General features: G+C 38.8%; 1 pseudogene; it reads right to left on the minus strand.

Annotated features, from left to right (window-relative positions):
* Positions 1-1,875: 1,875 nt before the first annotated feature.
* LOC118660466 lies at positions 1,876-2,644 on the minus strand (annotated as a pseudogene).
* Positions 2,645-14,334: the final 11,690 nt, after the last annotated feature.

Genomic DNA, 14,334 nt, shown 5'->3' on the forward strand with positions numbered 1-14,334 from the left:
CAAATAAACATGTGTTATTAACCTAATTTTTTACAGATGGGGAGAAAACCCACTGGATTCAGGTTAAGGCCACATAAGTGACTTTCTTGAAGATTGCCCAACAAATCAGATGCATGACCTTGAATAACAGCCAGGACTCCAATAGGGCCTCTGCTTTGCTTTGTGAAAATCCATCCCCTATTAACATTTGAACTTTAAATGAGCACCATTTAATAAACTTTGCACATCATCATATTTGTAATAACATTTGCCATGAAAACCTCTGTGTCATTTCTGATTTCCAATAATTCTTTCCATATATTGTAAAAGCAAACATTGCCTTTTAGAGAGATTTTTACAGAGGAAGAAAAGCTCAAATCAACCACTCAAACAATGAATGATATGTATTCTCAGAGGTCCTGTCGGTGGAACCCATGGGAGCAAAGGAGGAACAAGTTGATATGGACATAAGGAAACTGATGTAGGGCCCTGGATGGCTTTCGGAGGATGAAAAGTAGGTAAAGACTCTAAGAGAAATAAAAGGAGATTTGTTTAATAAATGTCTTCCTACCCAGCTACCAAAGCTCATGAGCCTTTTTTATCAACATTGAGAGATTAGATATTTTAAGATTATATCTCAAGTTCACACTAAATGCCCAAAGGTTAAACTTGTACAATTTTTAATAAATTGTGTCCTACTTTCAACTATTTTATGAACTCTGCAGAAACATGAGTTTTGAGTTACATAACTAAAGCCACATTTCATTATTTTTAAAAAGATTACAGAAATATGTCAATCTTTATGAACATATATGTCCTCTATTTTGAACATTATGGTCCTAACACAGATTTTTTGTTTGTTTTGTTTTATTTTTGTTTTTTATCTTCTGGGACATTCTACCATCACTCTTCTTCAAGTCATTTAATACTTCAAGTATGACAGTACTAAATGAAAACATTAAAAAATACAATTAGATTTGTTAATTTAAGTTCCCAAACCATAAATCTATCTACTTATCATTGTGATATTTTAAAGCATTATTTTTATGGAAAACAGTACATGCAAAGGCATAGAAATTAGAATAGTCTTATATTTAACAGAAATACAGCTATTTCCTATTAAGATTATGCAAAGACTTTCTTCTAGATACTTTTTAAAAAACTAACACATTATTTTTTTTAAATTAAAGAGCAACTGAAACACAAGTGAGATTATATATAATGACTAGAGGCCCGGTGCACAAAAATTTGTGCACTCAGGTGGGTACCTCAGCCCGGCCTGTGCCCTCTCACAATCTGGGTCCCCTTGGGTGCCCCTTTCCCTGGCTGCTGGCACCAATTTTCCTCCGGTGCCCAGAACCCAGGCCTTCGCTCTTCGCCGGGAGGGACCCGTGCAGTGGGCGAGGGGCTTAGCTCTTTTAAAAATACTTCTGAATGTTTGGTAAATAACCCTGTAGGAATCTACTTTCTGAAACATGCTGGTTGTTAAGGGCTGATTTGGGTAATCAACAAAATGTATGTTAAAATCCTAATTCCCCAGAACCTCAAAATGTACCTGTATATGGAGATAAAATCTTTAAAGAGGGGATTACATTAAATTGAGGCATTTCCAGTGGGACCCTTAGCCCATCTCACTGAAGTCCTTATAAGAAGAGGAATGTTGGGGTCCAGCTCCAGCAGGTCCAGGGGTTCCCAAAGGTGTGGACGGAGTTGGCGAAGAAGGAATGACACAGAGGCAGCGTTCAGGTGATCATCATAGCCAGGTTCTCTTTTTATTGCCCTGTTACATATATATTTATACTATTTGATCCTATAAGCATGCCTCTATAAGCTTTTTTTTTTTTTTTTTTTTTTTTTTTTTTGCTGAGGAGAGCATGGGGCCTGTTTATTGGGGGGTCAGTCAAAGGGGGAGCTGGCTAGGGTGGGGTAGGGCAGCAGCTTGTCTGGCCCCTGAGAATCCCAACTTGAGTCCAGAGCCTCGACCACTTTGAAGCCAAAGTCTTCCTCCACCTTTATCTGCATGGGGGCCAGCTCCAGAGTCAGCGGGACTCCCGCCCGGCGCCCTTCCTGTGGCACTCACCGCCTCTTCCAACCGCTGGGCCCCTCGCCAGGGGCCGGGCTGCTGGCTTCTGTGGGCGCTGGCGTCCTCCTGGGCGGGGACAGCCCCTCTTTCTCTGGAGACTCATTCTCAGCATTGCCTGGGGTGGGGGCGTCTGTGCTCTGGCTGCCCTCCTCCTCCAGTAAGATGGTGAACTGGCTGGCCCGGTAGTTGTCGCCGTAGGAGTCCAGCACCTTCATGAGGAACCTCCGCTCCTGCTGGAGTCTCCGTGTTATCCTCTGTACCTGATGGAGCCTGTTCAGGACCCGCTCATTCACCTGCTCATCTCCCTGCAGCGCCGACCCAGCGCCTGGTACTTCCTGCGATTGAGTTCCCGTTGGCACCATCCCCGCTGGCCTTGGGCTGCCTCCTCCTCTTCGTCTCACTCCTGGAGGTTGAAGCTGCCCAGACCCCCTGACAAGAACTCCAGCTCGGTCTCAAGCTGCCTCCGCTGTGCCCACCGAACAGCGGAGGCAGCGCCAGCTCCAAGCCGGGAGGTGCTGAGAACGCCTCAAAGCCCACGGCTGCCATGGACCCCTCTCTCTGCTCCAGCTCCATTTCTCCCTGGCTCCCGGCAGAACTTCTAACCTTGCAAGCCTCTTCAAGTGCAAAAGGAGAGGGCCCCTCTGACTTCAAGGCCAGGAACCCAGGCCCCAGCCGCTAAGCCTCCTGGGAGTTGTAGTTCTCTATTTCTCGCTTGCCTCCCTTGCCCCACTGCCACCCGGAGTCCCGGCTGAAAGGCCCTGCTGGCTGGTCTAATGCCTCGGCCAGGCATCTGAGTCACCTCCGTCCTTATTCCTGTCCCGACACCGTGCCATCTGACCACGGAGACTCTCCTCTTGGGAGGCCCTGGGTCTCCTTCTGGGACCTGGCTGCATTGCCCCGGGGAACCAGATCGTGTCCCCAGGCAGCAACACAGTCTGTCCTCTGGCCCCACCTCTGGGTGTTCTCTGATCACTGGTGATCAGTGATCTGAGAAGCTGGGCGGGGTAGGGAAGAGGTGGACATCTGCCTCTTCCCTGCCCCACCCGGCTTCTCTGATTACTGGCCCAGGGCCGGCAAAGGCAGCCCAGCTTCTCCGATCACAAAGTCGGCTGGTTCTCTGGCTCTTGGCTGCCTCCTGGGTTCCGTCAACAACAGGCGGCTTCTTCTGTCCTTCCCCTTTCGCCTCCCATCATTGTGCCTACCTATGCAAATTAAATGCCATCTTTGTTGGCAGTTGACCACCATCTTTCTTGGCAGTTAATTTGCATATCACCCTGATTAGCCAATGGGAAGTGTAGTGGAGGTATGGTTAATTACCCTTTTTTCTTTTATTAGATTAGACAAGTAAAATTCCTCTGTTGGTAAATAAGTTTTCACAATAAATAAGAGTTAAATTATTATAAAAGAGGGACATAGGTTTATGCCATTGACATGGATATTACAAAAGGAAACTATCTAATATGTCAAAATCCTGTTCTTAAGTGTTACATTCTGGAAATCATAGAATTATAAATTCTTTTCAGGGCTCTATTGATTATAAAGCTCTAATGCCCATCATATTCAAGTCCTATAACAATCCTTTGAAATAGGATTTATTATTTTCTTTAAAATTCTTATTTGTTTTTAATTAACTGAGTATTTTTTAATTTATAAAAATAATAAACATTATTTGAAAAAGAAACTATGAAATAAAAAATAAAATACACACTAAAAAATATAACATTCCTCTTTGCTTCACCATCTCCAGTTCTATACCTCGGTTAAACAAAATAATACATAGACATGTTTTTATATAGACTAGTCACATATTCATATATGCATCTTCTTATTGTCATTATGTATATAAATGGATATTATGCATAGTCTCTAAAACCTTGATTTAAAACTAGAAATTGAATTTTGAGAAATTTATATACCAAAAAAAAGTAGATTTGTCACATATTACCAAGATATGCTTAATATCTAAATAATCCTCAATTGCTAAACATTTCTATTTTTTCCAGGTTTGTTTTTCTTTCAAGTAATGCAACAAAGAACAATGAGCTGCACATTTTTGAACATATCTCTATAAACTTCCTCAAAGTAAAATTATTTGGTCATCAAATAAATAAAATTTAGAATGCAATAGATATCACCAAATTACCCTTTTTTGTTTCAACTAATTTACAATTACTCTAGCAGTATATGAGAATACTTAGACAAATGTATATTTTCTCATTAAATAAATAATACATTCAATTCAAAATAGGATGACTAGAATACCACAAGATTATCTATACAGAACGTTCAGTAAATAACCATAAACAAATTGGTGTACTCTCCAAACTAGACTCTCAGACAATTGTGTACCTGATCACAGATGTATCAATATTAATTAAATAAGAGTAAGATTAAAAAAGAAATGCATTTATGCTTCAAGTCTGCCTAACATTCCTGTGTTTCAAAACATAATATAGATTAACTTAAAAAAGTTAAGCATTATGCAGTCCCCTTCATTGTCTACTTTCAGTGTTAGGGACTCAGAGCGTGTAACAATCAGAACACTGGTCAACTCTCAATCTGATATTTTCAGATTTTGTTCTCAGAATCTTTATGAGCCATCAGTACCTCTTTGAGACCATCTTCTTACAGTGAGTATATCACAAAATATATTTGTGCATTAAAAGAGCACTAGGGAGAAAGTGCTATAAAAAGAATTGGTGGTGGTGGGGACCATTGTTTATGTTATTGGAAGAACAGTTTCTCAAATATACCACCGGAGAAAGAGTTGAAGACAAAAAAAAATGCTCATAATTGTGCAGTCTTTAGAACTTTTAGTTTGCACATGATTTAAAAGTATTAGAGCATCAAATGTGGAGTAGAGAGAAGTTCTGGAGGAAGCCTAAAATTATCCAAAATTATTGCATTGAAAACATGTCAAAACAACTTGTGCTGTAGCTCCTTGTATGAGAAGAAAGAAAGCAAGACATCAAAAATCTATTTGAAGAAATAATGACTTAAAACTTGCAAACCTGGTAAAAGAAAAAGAAACCCAAAAAGGCCTACACCAAAACACATCATAATTAAAATGGCAAAGGTTAAAGACAAAGAGAGAACCTTAAAAGCAGCAAGAGAAAGACAGTTACCTAAAGGGATGTTCCATAAAATTGTCAGCTGATTTCTCAATAGAAACATTTCAGGCCAGAAGGATTGACATGAAATCCTTTCAAAGTGATGAAAACGGGAAGGACTTACAACCAATACTACTTTACCCAACAGTACTTTAAAAAAATATTATATATATATATATATATATATATATATATATATATATATATATATATGTTTTTATTGATTTCAGAGAGGAAAAGAGAGGGAGAGAGGGAGATAGAAACATCAATGATGAAAGAGAATTATTGATTGGCTGCCTCCTGTACAACCCAACTGGTCAGCAAATATATAACACAGGATGTACCCTGACCAAGAATCAAACTGTGATTTTTTGGTTCATGGGTCAATGCTCAACCACTGAACCGGCTAGGCCCCAGCAGTACTTTTTAATATTTACTTTAATATTGTTATTTGAATTTCAAATTATAAAAATTCAGGATGGAGTTTTGAGCCACTCTCTACTTTATAGAGCTATAAAAACCTAAAACAAAGGACTTGATCATTAATGGAAACAGATTAAAATGTTGAGTTTTAAATTTGGCATTAAATTCTATAGTATAAATTTAGTTATTTTGAGGTTATCAAAGGAATTGACATAGTCATGGAAATATTATGTCATATAAAAAATCTCAAAGGTGTTTCATTGTGTTTATTAAGTAACTTAAATAGACTTGTTCTTTCTAAAATATATTCCTTTGTATTTTCTTTCTTTACATTTAATTTTCTTTAGTAGCTCTTAACAATGATTCACTGGTTCCAGAGTTTATTATCCTGATTGAGAAAATGTGAAATGAAGTACCTCAGCCACTTGAGTTGTAAAACTACCACATCATTTAGCTTGGGAAATGGGATCTGTGTTCCACAACTCTCCATTCTCATATTCAGAGAAAGCCAATATAACTGAGGTGAATTTGTAGGAAAATATTTGAAATGAACAAGTAGATGAGACTTTTCTTTCCTCTAAATCATTGAACATATATTTCTTTTTGAGAAAGGAAAATTATTATCCCTCTGTGAAGTCATATTTGAGGCAAGAGCATTCAGCAGTGAGTGGGAAATGTAGTTCTGGCAGAAGTAGATATAAGAACTGCTTTTTAACTTATTGAGGAAGGGGAAGCAGATAAAATGATTTTACTGCTGTGAATGTCATTCTCTATCATGAATTCACAGGGAAATTTAATGAAACAGGCAGTTTTACTAGTGCCTACCTAAAGTCAAGAAACATTTGATTTCCATCAAGTAATTCATTTAAATATATTAACTGATTAGTTGATTGATTTGGTTGATTAATGGAATGCTGTCTGTATGTTAGGAATTGGGGGTATAATTCTGAATGTATAATTTAATGAAGAAAATATCTTCTTTGCTTTCTAGGGATCTTTTTTCTTTCAAAAAAATTATCTATATTCAGACCTGAAGAAATGAAATGAATTTTCCATTTGGATCTAAGTAGAAGAAAAATTTTAAACTACTTCCTAGATTTAGTGCATACAGTAGAAGTAATGGAAATGCTGGAAGATCCTGAATTGGAATCAAATTCTCTAAAATGCTCCCATTACCATTTCAAGATAAAAGCACAAAAATACACTAATGGTTACAAAATATGTCAATTGGCTGTTTACAGAGGTTTACCATTTGTGTGTTTAATGTTGGATGTATTTATTCTACAGTATGCATTATTAATTAATCCTTTAAATATAGTTGAGTTGTATGGAAACATTCCTTATTTTATAATTATTGTAATTCAGCTATATTCATAATGTAGTATAGCAAGGCATATAGCAAGGCACTTTTCTAAGTGCCAAAACTTGTTAATATATTTAAAACTCATTGCATCTCTATGAAAGAGATACTAATTTTATACCCACTTTCAGGTGAGGTAATTGAAGAAATAATGTTAAGGAACTTTCCAGAAGTCACACAGCTATTAGCAGTGGACCTGGGATTTAGAAAGAAAAAAAAAAGCTATACTCCAGATAACATGCTTTTTCAGTTTTGCTTTGTATGTAGAGATAAGAGTAAAGTTAATCCCATGTACCCATCATCCAGTTTCAATAATTAGAAACATATATTTGTCCAATGTTGTTTCAACTATGTACTGCCCATATATGTACTTTTAATATATTTTGGTAGAGTAAAAGTGACTAAGTGACTACCTTGAATCTACAGCAAAAGAACATTTCCTTTTAGGGGAAGATAATGATGTTATTGACTTGGTAGAACTTTCTTAGAATGATAGTAGAATTGGCACAAGAAACATTCAAAGAAATGACTTTCTTTTGACCCAGAGTAACTAAAGAAGGCTAAGTCACAAATAACCATTTCTGCTATGGAAATGCAGGTACAATCAGCTCTGAACTTTTCAGGAACAGTGAGTGATGCTGGACAGAAGGGGTACCTAGATTTAGAAACTTGTAAGAAACAGGATATAATGCTGGGAGTGGACAAGCAACCTGCTTCCCAAGAAAGCCAGGTAGAAAACATTGAACATACATGGAGATCTAAATAAAGTTAAATTCATTCAATATTACCTTAATACTGGTAAGAACAAAAACGTGTCACAGTTATCTGAAAGTTCACAGAAGGCAGAATTTAGTGATGTCAAAAATATTGAACCAGCGGGAATATACATCACACTTAGTAGTGTTCCTCCACAGGCAGAGTGATCCCTCAACTAAGGGCAATAAAGAGCCAAATAAACCTGAGGGTGGGGAGGGAGAGGGAGAGGGAGAGGGAGAGGGAGAGGGAGAGGGAGAGGAAGAGGGAGAGGGGGAGGGGGAGGGAGAGGGGAGGGGAGGGGGGGGGGGGGGGGGGGGGAGGGGGAGAGAGAGAGAGAGAGAGACCCTTTCACTGCAACTGTGTTCTTCAACTTAAGAAAATATGAGAAAAGAATCTCTAGACTGCTCTTCAATATCTACACTAGTTAACAGCTGCAAAGGTACACAAATAGATAACAAATGTGAAATTCAGTTATGCCTATTAAAGAGAATTCAGGTAGCCACTGAAGTTATACTTTCTTCAAAAGATGAAAAAGGCAAGACTCCACTCATGTTTCTGTACATTAAAGTGGTAAAACCAATGCGAAAAACCCTTGCCACTCACACTGCAGTCATATGTTTTCCAGTACTTCGGCAAACAAAGGTAGCAGCCAGATTACTGGCTTGCTGGTCCTTGGAAGAAAAGTTGTAAGAATATCTAAGACCATCATGGATCCAGAAAAGCCAGCAATTTTTTCCTATACACTAATATCTGGCTAGTTGAGATGTGCTCACATTCACTGAGGATTAAGGGCATGTCAACTTTAAATCCTCCCCGTCTTCTCTGTAGCTCCAGAATCATGCACTTCTCTGGAACCAGCTGCCAATGACAGTGGTATTCTTAGGAGATTTGTAAAGTATCCAGAACTTGACTTACAAACCTGAGACATTCTGGTTTCCCTACTTTAACTCTGAGTATTAATTAAAACATAGTGGATAATTCCACCTTATTTTAATCATCTAGTATAGCAGTTTCCAAACCTGGTACTATTGATATTTTGAGCTGAATAATTCTTTGTTTGAGATGATGATGTGTGTTGTACAATGTTTAGTAGCATCTATGGCTTTTACCCACTAGATGCCAGTACGCACCTCCAACTGGGACAACCAAAAGTATCTCCACACATTAACAAGTATCCATGGAGAGAAAAATTGCATCACATTGAGAACCACTGATCAAGTATTGGACCATTAGGCCGGGCCTATATTCCATTCTGAAAGAGACTGTAAGTAATAATGGCCAAAACATGTTGAAATTTGACAACTTCAAATATATATCAAATATATATCATACTTAATTATATACACAGTACTATATTCATCTGTGTATATTTTGTTTCCCTTAATAAATCCTAATTTTTTTGCAAGATATTTTATTAAGAAATTAACAAACCAATTTCTCCCAAATTTCCTGTGTTAATACTTAGTATGCATTTCTAATAGCTAGAACAGTTTTATATAAACCTGAACTTAGTAACCACAAAAATACAATTAATAATAATTCCTAAAAATTATCTAATATATAGCTGATATTCTAAAGTCACCTACTGTTTCAAAATATAATTTTATTGTTGACTAATGTGAATAAAGATCAAACAAGATCTACACATTGCATTTTGATTGATATGTCTCTTTGTGTCATTTTTACTGTAGGGAGTTATCCATCTTTCTTATTTTCTTCTGGCCATTTATTAATTGAATAAATGCACTAATTTGTTCTGTAGGATTTCCCACATTCCCACATTTAGTGAAATGTGCTACATGTATGATACTGAGTTATAGGAAGATAAATATAAGTTTAGGAAACCTTTATTTTCTGTAATAGTAATTACACTTACTCTTTGCTCTGGCAGGAAACATCTTAATTGTAATGGACACTAAGCATCTCTTCGCCTTGCTCTTAAGGGAGATACTATTTCTATCTTCCAAGGAGATCTCTATACAAATATCATTGAAAAGAGCCATCAGTGTCTCATTCATAAGGCATTCTGAGGTAGAAGAGATCTGTGTAGAATTGTCTCACAATATTATTCAGCTCTCATTTCCACATCATCTTGAATTCTGGAGAACTGTCTAAATATGACACTTCATTGGCCATTCTTATTAATCTGACCTTCAGAGGCTAGGAACAAAATCCATTCAATTGTTTCTTACAACATTTAATTAAGGCTATCCTTAATAAGATTCAAGAAGCCTAATGAGGACAACCTCAAGTATTGACTAAAATATGCCCTGCAAGTTACCAGACACAGCTGGCCAAACAAATCAGGTTTTCACGTAGAAAGCCTAATGTTTTTCTCCATACGGTCAGCACTGACCTTTCCACTTGGCTTATGGCATTACTCCAGGCATAGCAGTTGCATTAGTGATTGCACAGACTCTGCTTTGGATTGTAAGAAACACGTTTCAGGAAATCATTCATAACACACATGACCAGGGAGCCCAGGGTGCACTGAATGCCTTCCGGGGCCATTGCAATGTAATTGATCACTTAAGTTGAAGTCAGGGATAAATTTGGTACCAAGGTTTCTAATTTGTTGACTCACATTAAAGAGATAACTGCCTCCAAGGAGCACATAAATAATGAATTGGTTAGCCCTTTGGGAAGTACCCCAAGCAACCAAGAGCAGCCTAATTTTGAAAGAACACCAATAGTCATATGTGGGCTGCATGATCTGCTGTTAAAGTTTCATAAAACACCTGAAGGTTACTTACATTTACCCCTAAGTTACAAATCACTGCGTTTTTAGGAGAGGAGTAAGTTAGTTCACTATTATAGGTAAGCAGTACAATGCTAGAAAAAGGTATAGGGTCCCTAGAAAAAAATCATTTTCCAAAACTGTGGGCTCTTGCAAGTTGAACTAATATCCACTGAGAGAGGGCAGAAGTTGAGAATGCCTCCAATATAGTCTCCCCTCAAATTAATAAGTTTTAGGTTTCTAGGTTTAGTTTGAATAATTGATCTAATTCTTATTTGGAAGGGAGTGCCCAAGTTACCAATTGTAGCATGTATAAATCCCACAGAATGACTAAGTGATGGCTCTGGAATGTGTGTGTAGAAGACATCCAAAGACTTTGAAAGGTATTTTGTGTTGGAACTGTAGTTGCTGGGGGCCTCTCCTCTGTTCTGCTCTGAGAAACAAGAAAATTGAATTAAAAAATAAGCATATCCTCAGAATAGATCATATGTTAAGCCATAAAAAATGTCTCAAAAAACTTAAAAGGTATTGTCATCAGAGTTTGTTCTTCAATCACAATAAAAAAAATTAGACACAAAAGCATATTTGGGAAATTCACAAATATGTAACAATTCAATGATATACACTTAAATAATCCATGGGCTGAAAAATAAATCATAAGAAAAATTTTTTAAATACTTTGAGATTAATATAAATGAAAACACAACATGCCTAACTATTTTGAGTGTAGCTAAAATAGGGCCTAAAGGAAAACTTATAGCCGAATGCATATGTTAAAAAGAATAAATATCTCTAAGCAATAAACTGAAGTAGATGAGTAAAACCAAAACAAGTGGAAAGGAGGAAATAAAGATTAGAGCAGGTAAATAAAATGGAGAAAATCAATGAAACAGAAGGTTGTTTCTTTACAAAGTTCAACAAAATTTTAAAATGTTTACCCAGATTGCCAAGAAAAACATAGAAAAGACCCAAATTACCATACAAGAAACAAAATAAGGGACATTACTCAGGGCTTTATAGAAATTTAAAGTATATATATGAGGGAATACTTTGAACAAGTATATGAAAATAAATTAGACAACCTAGATAATATGAACAAATGCCTTGAAAGACACACACTACTGAAAATGACTCAAGGAAAAATAGAAATCTGAATACATATTTAACAAGTAAAACAATTCAACTCTTGGTCAAAAAACTTCCCCTACACAAAAGTCAAACAAAACATTAGGGTAAATTAAATAATAATAATAATAATAATAATAATAATAATAATAATCTACACTAATAAAGGACAAACATGCAAATTGACTGTACCTTTGCTATGCCTTAAGCCAGGGGTCCTCAAACTATGGCCTGTGGGCCACATGCAAATACAAATATTGTATTGTTCCCGTTTTGTTTTTTTACTTCAAAATAAGATATATGCAGTATGCATAGGAATTTGTTCATAGTTTTTTTAAAACTATAGTCCGGTCCTCCAACGGTTTGAGGTACAGTGAACTGGCCCCCTGTTTAAAAAGTTTGAGGACCCCTGCCTTAAGCCATGCCCACCAGCCAATCAGAGTGACTATATGCAAATTAACCCAACCAAGATGGCGCCGGCAACCATGGAGCTGGAGTAAGCAGGAGGCTTGGTTGCCCCATGATGGAGGAAGCCAAGCTTCCCGCCTGCCGCGGCCCGGCTCTGAGCTCCACTCAAAGCAACAAAGTTTCAATTATAGAAGGTAAATAAACCCCAGATACTTGCTTTCAGCCAGCCGTGGCCACTGAGCTGGAGCGAGCAGGAGATGGGTTGCCCCTGGCGATGGAGGAAGCCAAGCTTCCCTCCCTCCCACCTGCCCTGGCTGGCTCTGAGCTCCTCTCAAGGCTACAAACTTTCAATTATAGAAGGTAAATAAATCCCAGAATAAAAAAAAGAAAAGAAAAAAAGGAGAGGCTGGGAGCTTCTGTCGACAGGAGGCTTGGCAAGCCTGAAAATAACCCTCAGCCCCTCACCCAGACAGGCCAGGTACCCCAGTGGGGACCCGCAACCCTAAAGGGGGTGTGGTCAGCCTGAAAACAGCCATCAGTCCCTCACCCAGTTTAGCCAAACCTCCATGGGGTGAGGGTCCCCACTGGGGGGGGCTTGACCAGCCAGCAAACAGCCATCAGCCCCTTACCCAGGCTGGGCAGGCACCCCAGTGGGGACCCCCACACTGAAGGGGGTGTGGCCAGCCTGTAAATAGCCATCAGCCCCTCATCCAGGCTGGCCAGGCACCCCAGCAGGGACCCCAACCATGATCCAGGACACCATTCAGGGCAAACCAGCCAGCCCCCACCTATGCACCAGGCCTCTATCCTATATAATAAAAGGGTAATCTGCAAACTGACCCTAACAGCAGAACGACTGGGAATGACTGGTCAGTATGACACACACTGACCACCAGGGGGCAGACGCTTAATGCAGGAGCTGCCCCCTGGTGGTCAGTGCGCTCCCACGGGGGGAGCTCTGCTCAGACACAAGTAAGGCTGATGGTGGTGGGAGCCTCTCCCGCCTCCTCAGCAGCACTAAGGATGTCCAACTGCAGCTTAAACCTGCTCCCTGCTGGCAAGTGGACATCCCCCGAGGGCTCCCGGGCTGCCAGAGGGATGTCTGACTGCCAGCTTGGGCTTGATCTCCCAGGGAGCGGGCCTAAGGCAGCAGGTGGACATCCTCTGAGGGGTCCCAGATTGCAAGAGGTCATAGGCAGGGCTGCGGGCCCCCCCCCCCCCCGAGTGCACAAATTTTTGTGTACCAGGCTTCTAGTAATAATAATAATAATAATAATAATAATAATATTAATGAAGATTTAACACAAATCCTTCTGCCAAATAGTAAGAGAGTAGTTTCAAATTCATTCTATTAGGTCAGTATCACTCTAAAATTAAAGCCAGCTTTAGAAAAATATTAACAGATTGTGTCCAGCAACACAACCTAGTACGATTTAGCCCATGAAGGCAAAGTTGATTCAACCTATCAAAATTAATCAATGTAATTTCCTACATTTCTAGGATAAACAATAAATATCTCATGATCATTTTCAATAGATGTAGTAAAAAAAAGTGTGACAAATAAACACCCTTTCATAATAAAAACACCCAAACAAGGAATAGAAGAGAATCTCCTCAAGTAGATAAAAGAAACATTTTTAAAAAGCTTAGGTAAACTCAAACTTAATGGTGAAAGACATAAAGTTATTATCCTAATAATTTGAACAAGCTAAGAGTGTCAATTTTTGTATTTTTATGTTGAACTGGAGATTATTTTTGCAATCAGGCAAAAATAAATGGAAGGAAGGAAAGGAAAGGAAAGGAAAGGGAAGGGAAGGGAAGGGAAGGGAAGGGAAGGGAAGGGAAGGGAAGGAAAGGAAAGAAAGGAGGGAGGGAGGGAGGGAGGGGAAGATGAAGAAGGAGGAGGAGATAGTTGGGGAAGAGGAGGAGAAAGAGAAGAGGGAAAGAAGAAGAAGGAGGAGGAGAAGAAAGAGGAGGAGGAGGAGGAGGAGGAGGAGGAGGAGGAGGAGGAGGAGGAGGAGGAAGGAGAGAGGAAGAAGGAGAAGAAGAGAAGAAGGAGAGGAGGAAGAAGAGAAGAAGAAGAAGAAGAAGAAGAAGAAGAGCAAGAAGAAGAAGAAGAAGAAGAGAAGAAGGAGAAGAAGAGAAGAAGAAGAGGAGGAGGAGGAGGAGGAAGGAGGAGAAAGAAGGAGAAGGAGGGGGAGGAGGAAGAAGCAGAGGAGGAGGACAAGGAGGAGAAGTAGGAAAAGCATCCAGTTTGGAAAAGAAGTAAAACTAAATCTATTCATGTATCATGTGATCTTATACTTAGAAACATTTAAGGAATAAACAAGAATGTATTAGATTTAATAAGCAA

This window comes from Myotis myotis, unplaced genomic scaffold (genome assembly GCF_014108235.1).
Source record: "Myotis myotis isolate mMyoMyo1 unplaced genomic scaffold, mMyoMyo1.p scaffold_m19_p_7, whole genome shotgun sequence".
NCBI classification, from domain to species: domain Eukaryota; kingdom Metazoa; phylum Chordata; class Mammalia; order Chiroptera; family Vespertilionidae; genus Myotis; species Myotis myotis.